The 17726-nt window shown below is 47.2% G+C and overlaps 1 protein-coding gene across 2 annotated transcripts in view; it reads right to left on the bottom strand.

Moving 5' to 3' along the window:
* The window catches only part of PRICKLE2 (prickle planar cell polarity protein 2), a 417431-nt gene that overhangs the window by 153133 nt on the left and 246572 nt on the right, over positions 1-17726 (bottom strand). The window lies entirely within an intron of this gene.

Here is a 17726-nt window from a genome sequence, read left to right as displayed (position 1 = left end):
AACCAGAGCCATGAATACAGTGGAAAGAGGCACAAACACCTCAAGGCCACGCCGTGTAAACTTGGTGCAGGTCGTCTGCTGGCAAGAGGCTTGGCTCCAGGCCCCGATGTGGCAGAGAAGACGGAAATGGAGCTGGGGTGAGGACAACAAGCCTTGAGAACACAGATCACTGACGGTGAAATCCAGAGAAAGGTGGTCAAAAAAGACCAGCTGAGGAAAACAAAACACACCTTGTCCTCAGGTCAAGACCTCCACCAGGCAATGTGTGTGTGTCTGAGTGGACTGTGCTCCAGGCAGTTATCGACGGACAGTAGATCACCAGACCTTTCTTCCAAGGTACCTCTGGAAAGGTGGACTCAAATGTCTAATGCTTAAAGTTAGTAGCCAAGTGGAGCAACAAGCCACACCAATCAGGGACTTTAAACACAAAGATATATCCCCTGAATCCATTTCTCACCTCTTAACCAGCCAGCCAAGGAGCCCTGGCGGTGCTGTGGGCTAGGCATTGGGCTGCAAACCACAAAGGCAGTGGTTCAAACCCACAAACTGCTCCATGGGAGAAAGATGAGGCTGTCTGCCCTAATAAACATTGGCAGTCCTGCCACCCCTCACAGGGTCCATATGAGTGAGAATCAACTCAATGGCACGGGACTTTTGGTAATTGGCCAGGGCAGCTAATTTAATTTTTAATCACTGACCAGCCATCATTTGACTGATTGGATTTTTATTCTTCTCACATTGCCCAAGTCATTCTTTAAGACCAACACAAAGTCACCACCGCTGAAAACCCCGCCTCCTCCCAGGGCCCAAATTAACCGATCCTTCCATTGTAGCCCCATGCATTTTGCTGGTGGCTTGTCACGACTGAATTGTGACCACTTCCCCACCCCCTACCCCAAATATAAAACTTGGCTAGGGTATGATTCCCAGTGTTGTGTGGTTATCCTCCGGGAAAGAACTGCCCTCGGTGTTGTCAACATATGGAATCTCTGTCTGTGCTGAAGGAGGGGATTGTTAATCATGCTTAGATTCCGTTTGCTCTGCTAGTGAGGCAGGCGTAGGGTGCGGTGCAACCCCTTGATTTAGGTCACAGGCTTGTCTAACAGGAGGGAAGTTGTCCTGCGGGGTGGCCATCACCTCTGATCTTACAGAAGATGCAAGTAGAGATAAAAGTGAGGATTTATTCCTGCTGTCAGGAAAGAAAGGCTGGGAGCCGAGTGCGCCCTCTGGGCCTAAAGACCTTGTGGTGAGGAGCTCCCAGACTTGGGGGAAGATGGATGCCAAGACATATGGAGTTCTCCAGGAGAAGACGCTGGGGCCACTCACAGATGCTGAAAGGAAACAAGGATTTCTCCCAGAGTCAACAGCCAGAGAAAGCCTTTCCCTGGAACCAGCACCCCAAATTCAGGCTTCCAGCCTCCTGAACGATGAGAGACTAAATCCTGTTTGTCAAGGCCTGTGGTTCTCAACCTTCCTCATGCCACGACCCTTCAATACAGCTCTTCATGGTGTGGTGATCCCCAACCAAAAATTTATTTTCTTTGCTACTTCATCACTGTCATTTTGCCACTGTTGTGACTCAGGTGACCCTTGTGAAAGGGTCCTTCTATCCCCAAAGGGGTCATGACCCACAGGTTGAGAACCACTGGCCAAGGCCATCAATCTATGGTATATCTGTGACAGCAGCACTGGACAGTGAGGACAGCCCCCCCCCCCCAAGCAGGCCGTGGTGAGATTATACGAGATAAATGCTTTTGTGTCTACCAAGCATGCACATCCTCCCTAAACCGCTTACAGACAAATGGAATTTAAAGCATGGGCTTTTTCTACAAACTTCGGGGAGCTCTTTCATAGATAAAGACAGAGCTAAGGAAGAATGACCTCTACCTTCCCTGGGTTCCCATTCAGGATATTGTTGGCTACCATTGGGTCACTCCTGACTCCGGGGGATCTCACAGAAGGCTGAACCACTGTGATCCACTGAAGGTGTTTGGGGGTTGTTGGTGGCAGGACTGACATTTCAGACATAGATCATTAGGTTTTTCTGCTTAGTCTGTGCTAATCTGGAAGCGCCACTGAAGCCTGCTCAGCATCGCAGCAACACGCAAGCACACAGAGCAGGCCGGTGGTGGCTGTGCTGGGGTGCACTGGCCAGGTATTGGACAGGGGCTCCCACATGAGAGGCGAAAATTAGCCTACTGAGCCACTACTGCCGCTCGCTCCCACTAGAAGCTAGAAACCTGATTGGTCACATCTTAAGACATCCTAGTGAACAGAGTCATTTTAAAAATTCACATACCCAGACATTGTTTTTGCTCTCCCACGTCCGCCCTTCATGCCATGCAGCTTGATGGGTAAGGGCACTTAGAACCAGCCCTACTGCCGCTCTCCCCACAGGCATGCCTGAGCTTGTTGAGCACGCTGCCAATCCTCTCGTCCAAGTGACTGAGGAGAAGCCTTGAGAGGCACTCAAGATTTGTATTTCTGTTGCAGACGGGAGGCCAAGGCCCTGTTTAGGCTTCAACCCAAGTCCCGTCCAGCATGGATGAAGGGGCATGGTTGCCATCCTTTCTTCAGGGAACGTCTTTGGAAGGAGCAAGGGCACGAGTCAAGCCTTCACCTCAGTCCAACCAATATGTCTACTTCCCCACACAATCCTTGAGGGCAGACACGGACACGGGGGAGCAGACCTCCGTCCTCGCGATCTCCAGTTTGCTACTTTCTAAGGCACAATCTCTCTAAGGCTCCCCGCCTGCCCATGGACAATGTGACCAACAGCTCTAATTTCCTCAGTCCCAGGACTCCGATTTTTCAGCTGAGCAAAACTACCAAACAACTGGAGTGAAGACGGCAGCTCCCAGCTTATTACGCAGGGACATAGGGCACTTCTAGGCAAGGAGTTGTAAGCAGTATTGGCTGGGATGTTAGGAAAGTCTCCTTAATGGTAAGTAGATGCTCACTTTTTACCTCCTTTTCTTCCTGCTGCCTAAGTGCGGCGCAGCCCTGTGACATTGCGACACAGAGCAGCGTGCTATGGTTGACAATGCGAGGAAAAGGAACCCTGTGCCCATGCCGTCATGAAGCCGTCAGCACTGCCCACTGCGCCACCTCTCAGTAAAGTCAAACCAAAAGAAATGCAGAAATCAAATCAAACCCAGTCACGCCAGTGTCCCATCCTTCCATTCCGACAGGCCCCAACTGCATTGTACCTGATGCGCAAGGCTCGGTGACACTGTCAATCAAACGGTGGCCCACAGCCCAAAGCCAGCCCACACCTATTTTGAATGCCTCATGACATCATGACACGAGAGTCATTTTAACAGATGAACATTTTCAGTTGGTAAGATGCTATAAACAGTCACTGAACCCCAATAAGGAAAGAAGCACCCCTTTAGAAAAGCATTCCAATTTTCTCATTAGATTTCTATCACACACACAGAGCTATTGGCAATTATTATCTTCAGATGTTGAGCTTCATCAATAAAAGCCTTATAAGAATATGTTGTCTCTAGTTCCTTAAGTACAAGTACGTAAGTCTTGATTTTGCTTCTTGGCATCAAAACCTAAAATTGTTTGCTCCTGGCGCCTTAAAATAAAGATGTCGACTCACAACATGGTCACGTCTCAAAGCGAGTCCTTGTTATATACACGACAGCCGTCATTAGTTAGATCTGCAAAGAGCCCAGTGCAGAAGTTGCTCAATTATTTGTTCATTTTTGTAAGATATTATAATCCTACAGAAAAGCATGGCTTAATTCTTTGTTGACTTGGACAGATAAAAATCTTCCAGCGGCAGCCTCACCCTTTCCAACCAACTCTCCTTTCTTTCCTAAATTCTTGGTCACCAGGCAAGAAAAGGTAAACAAGAGCCCTAACAAAGACACCTAGAGTGGGCGGTCTCCTGCACGCCTACCTCCTCACCCCTTCTGCCGTCAGCATGTGTTCTCAGCACTCCCGAACGAAGAGGAACACCATCCATTAAGAGAAGGGTTTGGAACACTGAGCCTAATTTTGTTCTGATATCTCTGGAACGTTTGGGTCATAGATTTCCCCAGCTAATTCCAGAATTGACGTGTGTGAATTGCCAAGCAGGCACAAATGGAAACCCTGTGCAAAGCCACATGCATGACTCCACCATGCACATTTCAGTTACGCTTCATGCATGACCAGACTCAATTGGGGGCTCTAGAGTGAGTCTCTCGTGCATGTGACACCAGGAGCACTTGAAGCACGAGCTCCAGCCCTCACCCAACAAAAGGGAAATTATATGGCGGAGGTAAACCAGTGGCTGCCAAACTTTGGGGTAATGGTGCCAAGCTTTGAGTTCAGGCCCACAGTTTTCTGGCAGCCTGGCCCACACCTCCAGTCACCCTTCTGCCCCTAACCTTTAGTAAGACACATTCTAATCTATAAGATAGTTTGGTCTCTGCTACATTGGGGGTTGTAAAATGGGAGTGTCGGGCCAGTTTAGTGGGCAGCCAGATGCAGAAGAAGGGGGACACTGGTGGTCCATTTGGTCTTCTCTTACAGTAGCCGGGGAAAACAGGCCTGGCAGGGCACTGGCCATGGGCTAGTGGGTGAATGTATGAGGTGCCACTGCGTGGGATCATGGGTCCAGGGGTTGTGTCCCTGACGGGGTGCTTATGTCTTAAAAAAAATCCCCACTTCTAGTCGCAGCACACTGGATGGAAGCCTAGAAAGAAGTATTCTGGAAAGGGCTGTAGCTCAAAAGACTCCAACACAGCAAGAATCTGTAAATAAAACTGACGGCTTGAAGGGTGGTGGGCCCATCAAAGAGGGAGGATAGTTCTGTTAAATCTGCTTTGATCATAAGTTCTCCGTGTGGTATAGAAAGCAATTAGGAAGTATTATAGACTTGTTTCCCAGAAGCATGTGTTCTCCCAAAAGTGATGTAAGGAAATACTCTTAGCAGCACTATTTGTAATAGGCCCCACTGGAAACTAACCCTACACCCATCTGCAATTGAATAAAGACTAGTCTAGTTTACAGGGGGTTAAATGATTGTGTGCCCATATAGCAAATGAAATGAATGATCCACAATTTTATACACAAATACAGAATGCTGAGTAGAAGCCAGCTATGAAAGAGTACATCTATTTTATAATTCCATTTATGTAAAGTATAGCTAGAAAGATGCTTGAAGGCGAGCGCCCAGAGACTCTGTCTCACGTGCTTTAGACTAGGTACCAGGCGGGACCGAACGCTGGAGAGAAATGTCAGCCTCGGCAAAGCCTTCTTGACAGAAGGTCAGTAAAGGCCAGGGGGACCCTTAAAGAGCGGGGTTGACACATGGCTGCAACAACGGGCTCCAGCAGAGCCACAATCCTGCATCGGCTACAGGACCAGGAAGTGCTTCTTTCTACTGCGCACGGGGTTGCTTTGAGTCAGAATGCACTCAGTAGCACCCAACAACAACATAGCACACACACAGGAGAAATCTAAGATGTTAGAAATACAGACAGAGGATCACACAAAGGAGTTGGAAGTGGGGCACAAAGGTTTCTGGGGCCCTAGTAATATTTATTCCTTGATTTATCAATGGTAACCTAGTTAAGTTCCATTTATAGAATTTCATTAGCCTTAACCCTTATAATATGTTTGCATTCCTGTGTGCATGTGTGTGTGTGTGTGTGTGTGTGTGCATGTGCGTGTGTGTACATTACTTCAGTGAACAAAACCCAAAACCGAACTCACTACCATGGAGTCAATTCCAACTCAGAGCAACCGACTCACAGCAACAGGGTACAACTGCGTCTGTGAGTTTCTGAGACTACAGCTCTTTACAGGAGTAGAAAGCCTCATCTTTGTCCCCAAGAGAAGATGGTGGTTTCAAACTGCTGACCTTGTGATTAGCAGCCCAATGAGTAACCACTATACCGCCAGGGCTCCTTCAATGCCATCCCGAGTGTCCCTATAGCAGAGGCAAAGCAAGGTAACAGACAGGAGGAGAACACTGTGCGGAGATGGAGGTAGAGATTGAAGAGTTGTGTTCGTAAGCCGAGAACCACTGAGGAACACTGGCAGTGATCAGAAGGAAGAAACAGCAAGAAACAGATTCTCCATCACAAGTCTCCAGTGTCCATTGTCCTATAAACACCTTGTTGTGAAATGAATTTTCACCTCCAGGATTGTGAGAGACTGAATGACTTGTTTGAAACCACAAAGTTTGCGCTTGTCTGAGACGGCAGTGAATACACTCCCAACATCTAAACATCCTGCAGCATCACGTACAGACTCTTGTACAACATGGCCACAGGTGCTCCAGTCCCGCATCTTGGAACCATGCAGGTTAGGGAAACAGGTCACACAGGTTTATTTCAACTGTTTAAAAAATGTTTTGTGAAACTAGATATATAAAGCACATTTTCCAGTGTAGCATTTTTACACGCACACCAGTGATATCAAATATAGTGATCATATCATGCAACCAGCACCTTGATCCAGTGGCAATTTTCCATCGCCACAGATATTCAATGCATCTTAATGATCCTATTTTCTTTTCCCTCTCACTCATAAACATTGTTCTGAATACATTTGCACACTCTAGATACTTCATATAAGGAAGAGCTTATAAAATTTGACCTTTGGTGATTGACTTTAAAAAAAATCATTTTATCGGGGGCTCATACATCTCTTATCACAATCCATACATTCATCCATTATGGGTGACTGATTTTTTTAAACTCAGCAGAATGCTTTCAGGGACTTCAGTCTCGCTCTGGCTTCAGTCTCGCTCTGGCTCAGCAATATTCCATTCATGTATATGCCACAGATGTTTATCCTTTCCTCTGCTGATGAACATTTCAGTCAGTTCCAACTTCTGTCAATTGTAAACAGGGCTGTGGTGAACAATGCTATACCTCTCTCAGGGGGATCTACACAGCAAAATTCAAGATCCTGCAGGTACAATCCCATGGCATTGGTGGCTTTCCTCCAGCCGTACAACTATTTTCATCCTCCTACCCTAGTGGTGTGGTAGTTATGCATTGGGCTGAGCTATGCATGGCCAGCATTGTCCAACCACCAGCAGCTGAGGGAGGGACTAGGCTTTCTACTCCATAATCAAGTACAGTCTCGGAAACCCACAGAGAGTCACTCTGAGTCCGCATTGACTCGATGGCAGTAAGTTTGGTTTTTAGTTTGTTTGCCTGCCTTGCTTCTGCCCCGTAACATAAACTCACAGCCTGCTAAGTTCCTATCTAATCTTTCAAGTCGATGCTGTCACTCTGATCCCAAATAAATAATTCTTAAGAAACACAATGCTTGAGGCACACGTTCTTTACTAGTTAAACCATTCTTTGGTTTTAAAAAGTATCAAGGGATAGTTTGGGCTTTCATTTTTAGAGATTATTTCATGGTTCAAAGGTTCATATACCGCCTCCCGCCCCCCTTGGCCTAGAAAATATGGAGTTCATTAGAATTTGAAATTCTGTTTACATTTCCCCCCTTTTGATCAGGATTCTTCTATAGAATTTTTTATGACAATGTTCAGTAATCGTAGTTGGACACCCTCCAGTTCTTGGGGTACATGTGTCTGAAACACGTTTCTTTGTTTCTGGCTTTCTCAAATGATTATTGTGCAATATGTGTCTTTTAGAAGTGGATATGTGAATGAGGAATTTTCAAAACTGAATAGGCTTCAGAGTTGTCACCTAAAGAACTCCACATTCTTAGGAAATGTGGCAGCATGCCATCCTGAGAGACCCACTCATAAGACCCATAAGAGCATAAAGGTGTAGGGAGTGGATCGTTTTGCCAAGCTCATGATTGTTTTTCTAAAGGCCTCTAAGCAGGGTATAATAATTTTTCTGTCAAGAGTTGGGCTGGATGACATCCACAGGCCCTTCGAAAGCTAACCTTCTCTAATTTTTCCCAGGACAGACATTGCTAATCAATCACAACACTATCCCACTAAGCTCAGAAAGTGTGTCCTAATTTTTTTCTGCCAGAACTCCAGGTAAATTAAAACTCTGTACTATTCCTGTCCTAATAAGTCTATGAAAAGTCCAAATAAATGGAATATGGCTTGTGCATTTTCAGAGATGCAGTCATCCTTCATTTCCCCATCCCTATCTGCTGACCTTTTCCCCCTGATTCTAGAACATATAAAACTTGGTGCTTGTGTTTATATACTGCAAGAAGCATTCTAGAACGTGTCATTGCAGAGCAGTGGCCAGTAAACTTGTTCTGCAAGGAGCCAGGTAATAAATACTGCGTTTTGCACTGATCTCTGAAGCAGCCACAGCGACACATAAATGACTGGGTGTGAAGACAGTCCCATCAAAGCAGCGAATTTCCAGTTTAATTTGAATTTCAGATACATGCTTTTCTATTTGAAGTATCTCCCATAAACTATTTGTTTATATGCAATTCCAGCATAACTGGGGCTCCTGTGTTTTATTTCTTACAAAAGACAATCCTAGTTCTAATAAAACTAAAAACAAATGAAGGTTCCCAGAAGTAGTATGAAGTCATAGGTCCTGGCCTTTGGGAGCAGAGGTGGGAGGAAGTTGGAGGTCTTATATCCCAGGCTCTACCTTTGTTCTCTGGGCAGAATTTGTCTCTAACGGATTAAAAGCCAAACATGTTTACTGCCCTTTGAGCTCCAAAACCACTCATGGGAGTTGTAGTTGATCTTAAAAACCCTTTGTAGCCCAAGTCCCAGAGCAGCTGCATCTGATCAGAGTTTAGAAACACGCAGCCTTCAGAGAGAACCATTAGCTGCGGGTGCAATGTTTAAAAGGTGATGAAACACTAATGCCTTGCTCCTCCTGCAAAATCACCCTCTGCCCTCCTCCAAGGGCTCACAGACCTGGGGCACCGGGGGCACCAGGACTTTGTTTTTCCAGCAAAGCAGCTGAGGGTCCGCATGCTAAGGGAGAGGGATCAGTGGGGTTGAACAGCGTATTAGCCTCCCCTGGCCCCAGGAGACAAGGAGGAGATCAGGAAAGGAAGAGAATGAGTGGTCAAAAGAATTTAATCATTTTTAATTAGCTGACAATTTTCTTGCAGATGCTGCATCAGACACCGGGCCAGGCAATGATACGTCCATCAAAATACATAGTGGGGGGGGGGGTGTCACCAGGAGGGGACGAGCACTGTGCTCTTTGACGCAGGACGTGCCTTCAAAGGAACCAAGAGGGGGCAGGCCTTTATTTAAGAAAGAAAGAAAGAAAGAAAGAAAGAAAGAAAGAAAGAAAGAAAGAAAGAAAGAAAGAAGGAAGGAAGGAAGGAAGGAAGGAAGGAAGGAAGGAAGGAAGGAAGGAAGGAAGGAAAGAAGACATATCCAATCTTATTGAGTGCTTTAGAGAAACGTTAATAAGGAAACATGGCAGGAAAAACCGTGGTGAGGCAATAGACGGAATCAAGGCTGGGCAGGAAATCCTTTAGGATGAATGGCACGTAACAAACAGCTCAGTGATGAGTAAGGAGCCCTGAGAGTACGCTGCTACTCCTTGGGCTGCTAACTGCAAAGTCAGCAGTTCAAAACCACGAGCTGCTCCCTGGGAGGCAGTCAGGCCTTTCTATGCCCATAAAGAGTTGAAGGTCGAAGGTCTCAGAAACTCACAGGGGCAGTTCCACCCTGTGCTGCAGGGTCAATGAGCCCACAACGACGCGCAGGCAGTGAGTTTTTTGAATCAGGGATGGGTGGGTATAAGCCAAACCAAGCTCTATGGCAAGAGCATCCCAAGAAGAAAGATTAGCAAGTACAAAGGCCCAGGATGCAGGTGGGCACTTGGGCACAGAGAGGCCAAGTGTGACTGCAGAGGACTTTCTCGTGGTCAAGGGGAAGAGGCTCCCTTTGCAGAGCGGCAGGGGGAGAGGGTCCCAGGAACGCGTTGGGATTGTGTTCGCACTGCAACGGGAAGCTGGGGGACAATGTGCAACAGAGGTGTGCTATCGTCGGATTAAGCCGAGGAAAAACTCGCTTTTTGTGAACCAGTTTATGAAGCAATCAAGGAGGCTGAGAGAAATGATGGTATCTTAGATTAAAGGAGGTGAACCAGGGGCCTGCTTGGAAGATATCGTTTCTTTCATATTTCTTTACTGATATGTCATTTCCATATAAAGGTGAAGCATTTGTTCTGCTAACTGAACGGATGGCGGTTCAAACCCACCTACCACCTCTGTGGTCGAAAGGGCCGGTGGTTGATGTCTGTAAAGATGACAGCTTAGGAAGCTTTATGTAGCAAATTCTCCTCTGTTACATGGGGTGCATTGAGTTTAAAGTGACTCACTGGCCCCCAGTCACCATTACAAGTGACATGCAGTGAAAGGACAGACCTTATAGCATGTTGGCCCACCCCCATCACGATTCAACACATGTTCGTCACCGTGCAAGCTACCTGTGTCCTTTTCCAGTCCATCCTCCCCTGTCCCTTTCTCAAATTGAGATTCACTTTTTCAGGTAGAACTGAGAGCTGAAAGCACTTACTGCCATTGGAATTGGATATGGGAGTTTGTGGGAAAGAAGATTCCAAACATCGTTAAGACCAAGCAACTGGTGACCAGAGGTACAATTTGCTGACATGGTAATGACTTGGGAAGAGTACTAAACCTTGAATTATGCTTTTCTACATTTAGTTTAAGAAATCTATTTAACAAGTATATTGAAATATACATACACATACATACATGTGGGCTTTAAAAAGTTCGTGAAAAATTTCATTATCCTTCAATTCTGTTTTTCCATAAACTTTTTGAAGCCTCCTCATGTTTGCCTCCCTGCCTGCCTGCCTTTCTCCCTTCCTTCATCTAGAACTCACAGAGAGGTCCGGTCAGAATATGTAACTTTGGGAATTATGAACAACATTTAAAGCAATGTACTGAATTAGCAAGGAAGCAAACAGATGAAGAGAGAGCGAGAGAAGAGGAGAAAAAGTCCGGGGTCAGGACAACCTTGGACACAGTGGCAGAGACGACAGAGCAGCAGACGAGACCAGGGTAGAAAGAAGACCAGGGGATGACAAGGAGCTTCGAGGAAGGAAACTGCACGAAGGAGAGGACGGTCCACTCAACTCTTTCTGGCAGGCAGGCGCCCTGGGAATAGGCTCTCCTGCTCGAAGTTTATCTAAGGTCCACATTGCTGGTTCTCTAGCAGCATTCTCACTTCCTCGGTTCAGTTCTGGTCCAATACACCCCATGTGCAGCACCGCCTATCTGTCAGTGGAGGCTTGTGTGTTGCTAGGAGCTGAACAGGTTTCAGCACAAAAACCAGACTAAGATAGACTAGCAAGGAGGGTATCTACTTCTGAAAGTCAGTCAATGAAAACCCAACAGATTACAATGGTCCAACCCTTAATGGACCACGGGGACGGTGCAGGATGAGGAAGCATTTTATTCCACGATGCGTGGGATCGCCATGCACGGGGGCCATCTCCATAGCCACTAACAACCACAAAACTCTGTAGGACAGAGCTATTATTGTTTCTATCTTGCAGAGAAGGACATTGAGAAACAGCTATCTAGGCGCCAACCTTTGATGTCTACCAGCCTCCCTCCAGGTGTATACTGCAGGACACGAACAGGTGAGCCTGAAAAGAAGGTCTCGGGGCTCTTCAGCATGGAACATGCAAAGACCACCAGGATCCTCCAAGCCTTGACTATGCTAGTGTGTGAGAGAATCCTCAAGAGGGAGATACAACATATCATTTCCCAAACAGAGGAGGAACCTCATTTTGTTTTCGTCTTCCATTTTTTATTTTAGCAAAATTTACCAAACAGGTGTTCCCTAGAACACAGAAAGAAAACCACTTGTAGAAAGCAGCAGGACCAGGTCGTGAAAATGTGTTTGAGCCAAGTCCAAAGCGCTGTCACAGACATGATGGTACTTGTACCCCAAGGAGAAACGGTTGATACGAGCATTCCAGTTCACAGATAATGAAGGCAAAGCTCATGAGGTTAAGTGGGTTGTCCTGTGTCACAATCCTGCAGCAATTAAAGCAAGAAAAATCAGCACTCGTCCTGGTGCCCGGGAGAGAGGGAAATCAGGCCAGGCACGCAAGGGAGGCTGCTGTTTGCCCTTTTCCAATGTTCCCTTTGCATGTGCTTACCCGGAGGGGGCTCCAAGGGAGCGCAAATACAGGGGGTGGACGAAAAGGAGGAGCTGTGGGTGGGCTCAGATCAAGGACCTAAGGAAAAGGCTTCTTGTGTCTGCGAATTGCAGAGGGTCTTACGGGAAGATCCTGTGGATGTGTGTAGACTTAAAAAAAAAAAAAAAAGAGATGGCACAAGAAATTGAGGAAGGCCCCATCAAAAAGAACAGAGTTGTGACAACACTCCCAAAACAAGGTTGAGGTGGAGAGGATGAAGAACAAACAAAACCAAAACTAGTGGCCGGGCCGAGTCGCTTCCAACTCCTGGTGACCCCGTGTGCGTGAGGGTGGACCTGCGCTCCACAGGGTTTCCAAGACTGGGTTTGGGCAAGTCCATGGCCAAGGCACCTTTGGGTGGACTCAAACACCCAGCCTTTCATTTAGGAACTGAGCATGTCAATCTTTGTATCATCCCCCTCAGGAACTTGGGGGTTGGATGATAAGGACCTCATGAATAAATTAATCTTTAAAAACATCAATTTATTGAGGGCTGATATAACACAATCCATCCATCCATCCATCCATCCATCCATCCATCCATCCATCCATCCATCGTGTCCAGCTCATTTGTATATTTGTTGCCATCATCATTCTCAAAACATTTTTTCATGTCTTACACTGTCCGATGTCTCCCCTCACCCATTTTTCTGTTGTCCGTCCCCAGGGATGGGGTTATATATAGATCATTGTGATCGGTTCCCCCTTTCTACCCCACCTTCCCTCCACCCTCCTGGTGTTGCTACTCTCATTATTGGCCCTGAGGGGTTATCTGTCCCAGATTCTCTTGTGTTTCCAACTCTTATCTGTACTAGTGTAAATCCTACGGTCTAGCCAGATTTGTAAGGTAGAATTGGGATCACGATAGTGGGGGGGCAGGAGGAAGGAAGCATTAAAGAACTAGAGGAAAGTTGTATGTTTCATCAGTGCTATACTACACTCTAACTGGCTTGTCTCCTCTCCACAACCTTCTGTAAGGGGATGACCAGTTGCCTACAGATGGGCTTTGGGTCCCTACTCCACAGTCCCCCTCATTCACAATGATATGATTTTTTTGTTCTTTGATGCCTATTACCTGACCCCATCGATACCTCATGATCACACAAGCTTGTGTGCTTCGTCCATGTGGGCTTTGTTGCTTCTCAGCTAGATGGCCACTTGTTTATCTTCAGGCATTTAAGACCCCAGATGCTATATCTTTTGATAGCCAGGCACCATCAGCTTTGATAGCCAGGTACCATCACCACATTTGCTTATGCACCTGCTTTGTCTTCAGCGATCATGTCAGGAAGGTGAGCATCATGGAATGCATGTTTAATAGAACAATGTGTTCTTGCATTGAAGGAGTACTTGAGTAGAGGCCCAATGTCCATTTGCTACCTTAATACTAAACCTATAAATATATGCACATAGATCTATTTCCCCATTGTCATATATAAATATATCTACATATGTACATGTCCGTATTTAGACCTCTATAAATGCCTTTGCCTCCTAGTTCTTTCCTCTATTTCCTTTTACTTTCCTCCTGTCCCACTATCATGTTCAGCCTTCATTTGGGTTTCAGTAATTCTTCTCAGTTACACTGCCCTTGAACAAGTCCTGCCAGGCCTCCTACACCCTCCTTGCTCTTGATTGTGGCTCACTGTTCCCATGTTATTCTGTGAATTCTTGGGTTTCTCTTATTTTCAGAGAAATCAAGGCAAATCAGCTATTGTTAGTATTAGCACCTCTACCTCCATTCAGCCTCCCCTAAATCCCACCATGATAGACTGCAGAAAAGGGGTCCTAGAGTAAACGAGAAGGTGCCCAGCTACATCTCCCAACCACTGACTGGGCTCACAAAAGAAGGCCCTGGACACAGTGCGAGAAAAATGTAGGGACAAAATTAAAAATCATCAAGATCTGATGTACTGCTCTAATAGAGATGGATGGAGCTCTCGAGACTGTGTTCCTCATATGAGTAAATGAGTAAAAATCAAGGTGGAGCCAAAGGTTCTACCTGAGATGGATGTGCCTTAAAATGCAGATGTCCCAGTCTGACCCTTCAAAGCTGGAATGGATCACCCCTTTCAGCCAAACAATAGGCAGGCCTTTCAGGCAAACAGTCCCATCCTTGAGGAATGTGCTCCTGAGAGCAAACAACCACCTGAGCCCAGCAGGGCTGCATCTGAGGCACAGCAAAGCTGGGAAATGGCAAGGAGGCCGGGAAGATGAGCAAATGGCCAAGGGGAAGCCAGGGCGGAAGCAGGCAGAGTGCTGTCACATTGAGGGGATGGCAACTGAGGTCACAGAACAAAATGTGCCTAAATGACTGAATGGGGAGCTGATATGCTCTGTAAACTTTCACCCAGACCACAGAGACATGTGTTACTGTTCGGAGAAAATGGTTTCCTGCTGGATGCCAACATCTTTGGTGAGGGACCTGCCATGAGATGAGGGAGAGAGGGGACTCGCTTCTAAAGAGAAGATCCTCCAACCACTGAGAGCGCCCTGCTGGGGAGCACGGGCTCTGGTCTTGGACGGTCACAGGCTCAGGTCGCCCTCACCCATAAACTGGGGACAAGGATAGCACGGACCCCATTAAGTTGTGATGATTTCACGAAGATAAATAAAGAAAAGCCCAACCCAAACTCACTGCTATCGAGTCGATGCTGACTCACAGCGACCCCCTGCAGATTCCGTACACGTAACTGCTTACAAGCGTAGAAAGCCTAGACTTCATCTTGCGGAGGTGCTGGTGCTTTCGAACTGCCCACCGTTCAGATCACAGCCCAACTCTTAACCACGACACCACCAGGTCTCCTTCCAAGATGACAAAAATCAACGGATGTCTCGAGAGTCCAAGGTTGCACCTGAGATCCATCTTAAAATATGGATTCCCAGGTCCTACCACAGACCCTCTGAAACAGGCTCTCTGAAGGGTTTTCTTTGCTCTCCCCCCCCCCCGCCCAAACCATTTATTGGCAACTAATACAGATATCGTATTGGTCCATAGTTCAATCACATCAAGCAGAATGGCATAATTCCAACCACAATCAGTTTTCGGAACATTCTCTTCCTTCCTGAACTCCTGGACACCGGCTTTCCTCCCCCTCCCTCCCCCCAAGGGTATTCCTAAACACAACACAAGTCGGAGAACAAACGAGAAGATGTTTGGCCCCTGCTTCGCGAAAGCTCAACAAGTTCCAGGCATCATTCTGGGTTATTATCTCCAATACCCAGAGAGGAGACGTGTTCTCCAGCCTAGACAGCACAGGGCTCGAAGGGAAGATTTAGCTCAGTCCAACTCAACAGTCTTCAGAACCCAGATTCCATTGTGGCGGTCGGGTAGGAGATCGGGAATAATTGAACAGCCCGGTGAATACAAAGTAGCCTTTTGCAAGATGTTCTCAGGGAATCAAGTATTCTCTTCATTTATCTGTTTAGTTTTAATAAGAGGTAGCAGGCGCAAAGAGTCACAGACTTGACAGGCACTGTCACACGTGCACGCTTTGCGGATTGGCACCTTGCCTGGAAAGGGGCTTCATATGAGGCGGACCTTCGAGCTGGCTGCAGGGGTTTCTATACTCAAGGTGGGCTGTTAGAAGCCAAACAAACGTAAAGCAAAGCACAAAGGCCTGTGGGGTAAACCTGCAGGGAAATCAGGCATGAGTTTTCCCAGGCATTCAGTCCCTCCATACGCCCCTCCATCCCCGCGCTCAGCACCTGAGTGTGTTCCTTCCTCCGCCCCTACACCGTCCATTCTTCTGGAAGATGTCCAGAGACAGTCTTTGCAAAAAGCAGTCTTTCTCCGCTTGGCACCCAGGCGAGGGGCAGGGTATTGAAACAAGAGTGCCCCCCCCCACTTCTCCAAGAGGAGGGGGGCAAAATCCGGCATGGGAATCAAATGCTAAGTATCCTGGAAAAGCGCTCCTTGCCATTTCCATCTTGAGAAAATGAAGGGAAAATAAATATCAAGGGAAGTTTCTGGGAACGTGGTATTTAAACTCACTGTGCAATTTCTGGGAAGTTTCATGCGATCCCCCGAGCATGACCACTCCGCGCTGGGGCAGGCAAGACATGATTCCCCGTCCCACTCCTCAACCTGACATCAACTTGATATTCACTCAAAGCTCCCGGTTCGGAAGTCCTTAATGTGACTGAGGTGCCTTACAGGAGACGGACAGAGATTTGCTTTCTTGGATGATTAAAACCACAGATCTCTGGAAGCCAAACTACCCCCAATGGCACGTGAGCCCCTCAGCTCCTCACGGATTCTCTGCCTGGAAGCAGCCCAGCCCTGCTCCTTGGCCGCCTCTGCCAACAGCGCTATAAAGACCATCCACACCACCACCACCACCAGCTCGGTGCGCACCACTCAAACCTGCCACCTCTCTCGCTCCTCCAGCCAGCCCAGTCCCTCTGCGTAACAATCCTGGCTTAAAGGAAATCTTGGGGAAAGGAGCCAAGAGCTTTTCCTGCAGAAGAAAATGGGAGAAGCCCCGTGGGGAAGTAGGCCTGATAAAACGGTCTCAAGAATAAGTTCTGTCTCCAAAAGCTCAGGAAGGATGCCTGAGACTTGTTTCGGTCACTTCAATGTAACTGAGGCACCCCCCAGAAATAAACAGGAGAAAACGCCAAGGCTGGTTGATGGAGGCGCTAAAGCAGCCAGGAGAGCGTGAGGGTATCGCTGCAGAAGGACTGCTTAGTAACAGAGCTTTCTTGTATTACACCCAAAGCTGTGTACCATCTGAGGCTGATTCGGGAGAATACTCAAATCTCCTGGTAATTTCCTGCAGACAGGACGTTTAATCATCTCCAAGCCTCCACCGCAAAAAAAAAAAAAAAAAAAAGCCAAACCAAATGATTCACACTCTTAAAACGAATCTGCCTTCGGAACAAGAACCGTTTTCTTCTTTTGAAAAGCAGCCACGGTTTGCTATTCTAACCAAGTGTTCCTTTTCTCCAAACAGAAATAAAAGGCGCTTAAGGAGGGCTTGTACGGCTTTCTGTTCTGCATTTCTTGAAACTTCCATCCACTCAACAGCCTCTCCTGGCAGGTTCTCTGAAATCCAGGGAGAGCAGGGGAGCCAGGGGCTGCGAACACAGCATCGGTTTTCTAAGCCTCCCTCCCCCACGTTTTGGCCCCACAGCAGATGTTTTATAGTAAGAGGAGTATAAATTTGTCCTGCTCAGCTCACTGGACACCTTTATCTGACTTGCCCAAAGGCTGGGAAGGCTTGCCAATGGGCGGCTTGAAGAGGAAGGGCCCCATCCTCCCCAGGTGGTATTTGGTTCCGTCTGTATACACAGGGCCATGTCCATCGCCGATTGCTGGGCAAGTTGCACAAATAAGAACATCTGTTTGCAGAAAGCAAGGAGCCCAAAGTATACAAATGATTCACACCACCTAAACAACGGCCCGGCGAGGCCAGCCCACAGAACAAGGCTGCTCCGAGCCAAAGTCATTTCACATGGGCGGAAATGGAGCTTGGCACTCGGCAGGCATCCGCGTTTGCTCCAATTCTGGACGGCATTTCTTCCAGCTGCCTCATCTTTGGGGAGGGGAAAAACCCCCAAAATCAAGCCCTGACCCACATCTCTGGCTCTCAACTTCTTGCTTAGGTACCT

The sequence above is a fragment of the Tenrec ecaudatus genome, chromosome 5, assembly GCF_050624435.1.
Source record: "Tenrec ecaudatus isolate mTenEca1 chromosome 5, mTenEca1.hap1, whole genome shotgun sequence".
NCBI classification, from domain to species: domain Eukaryota; kingdom Metazoa; phylum Chordata; class Mammalia; order Afrosoricida; family Tenrecidae; genus Tenrec; species Tenrec ecaudatus.
This window is presented reverse-complemented; position numbering and strand designations above follow the sequence as displayed.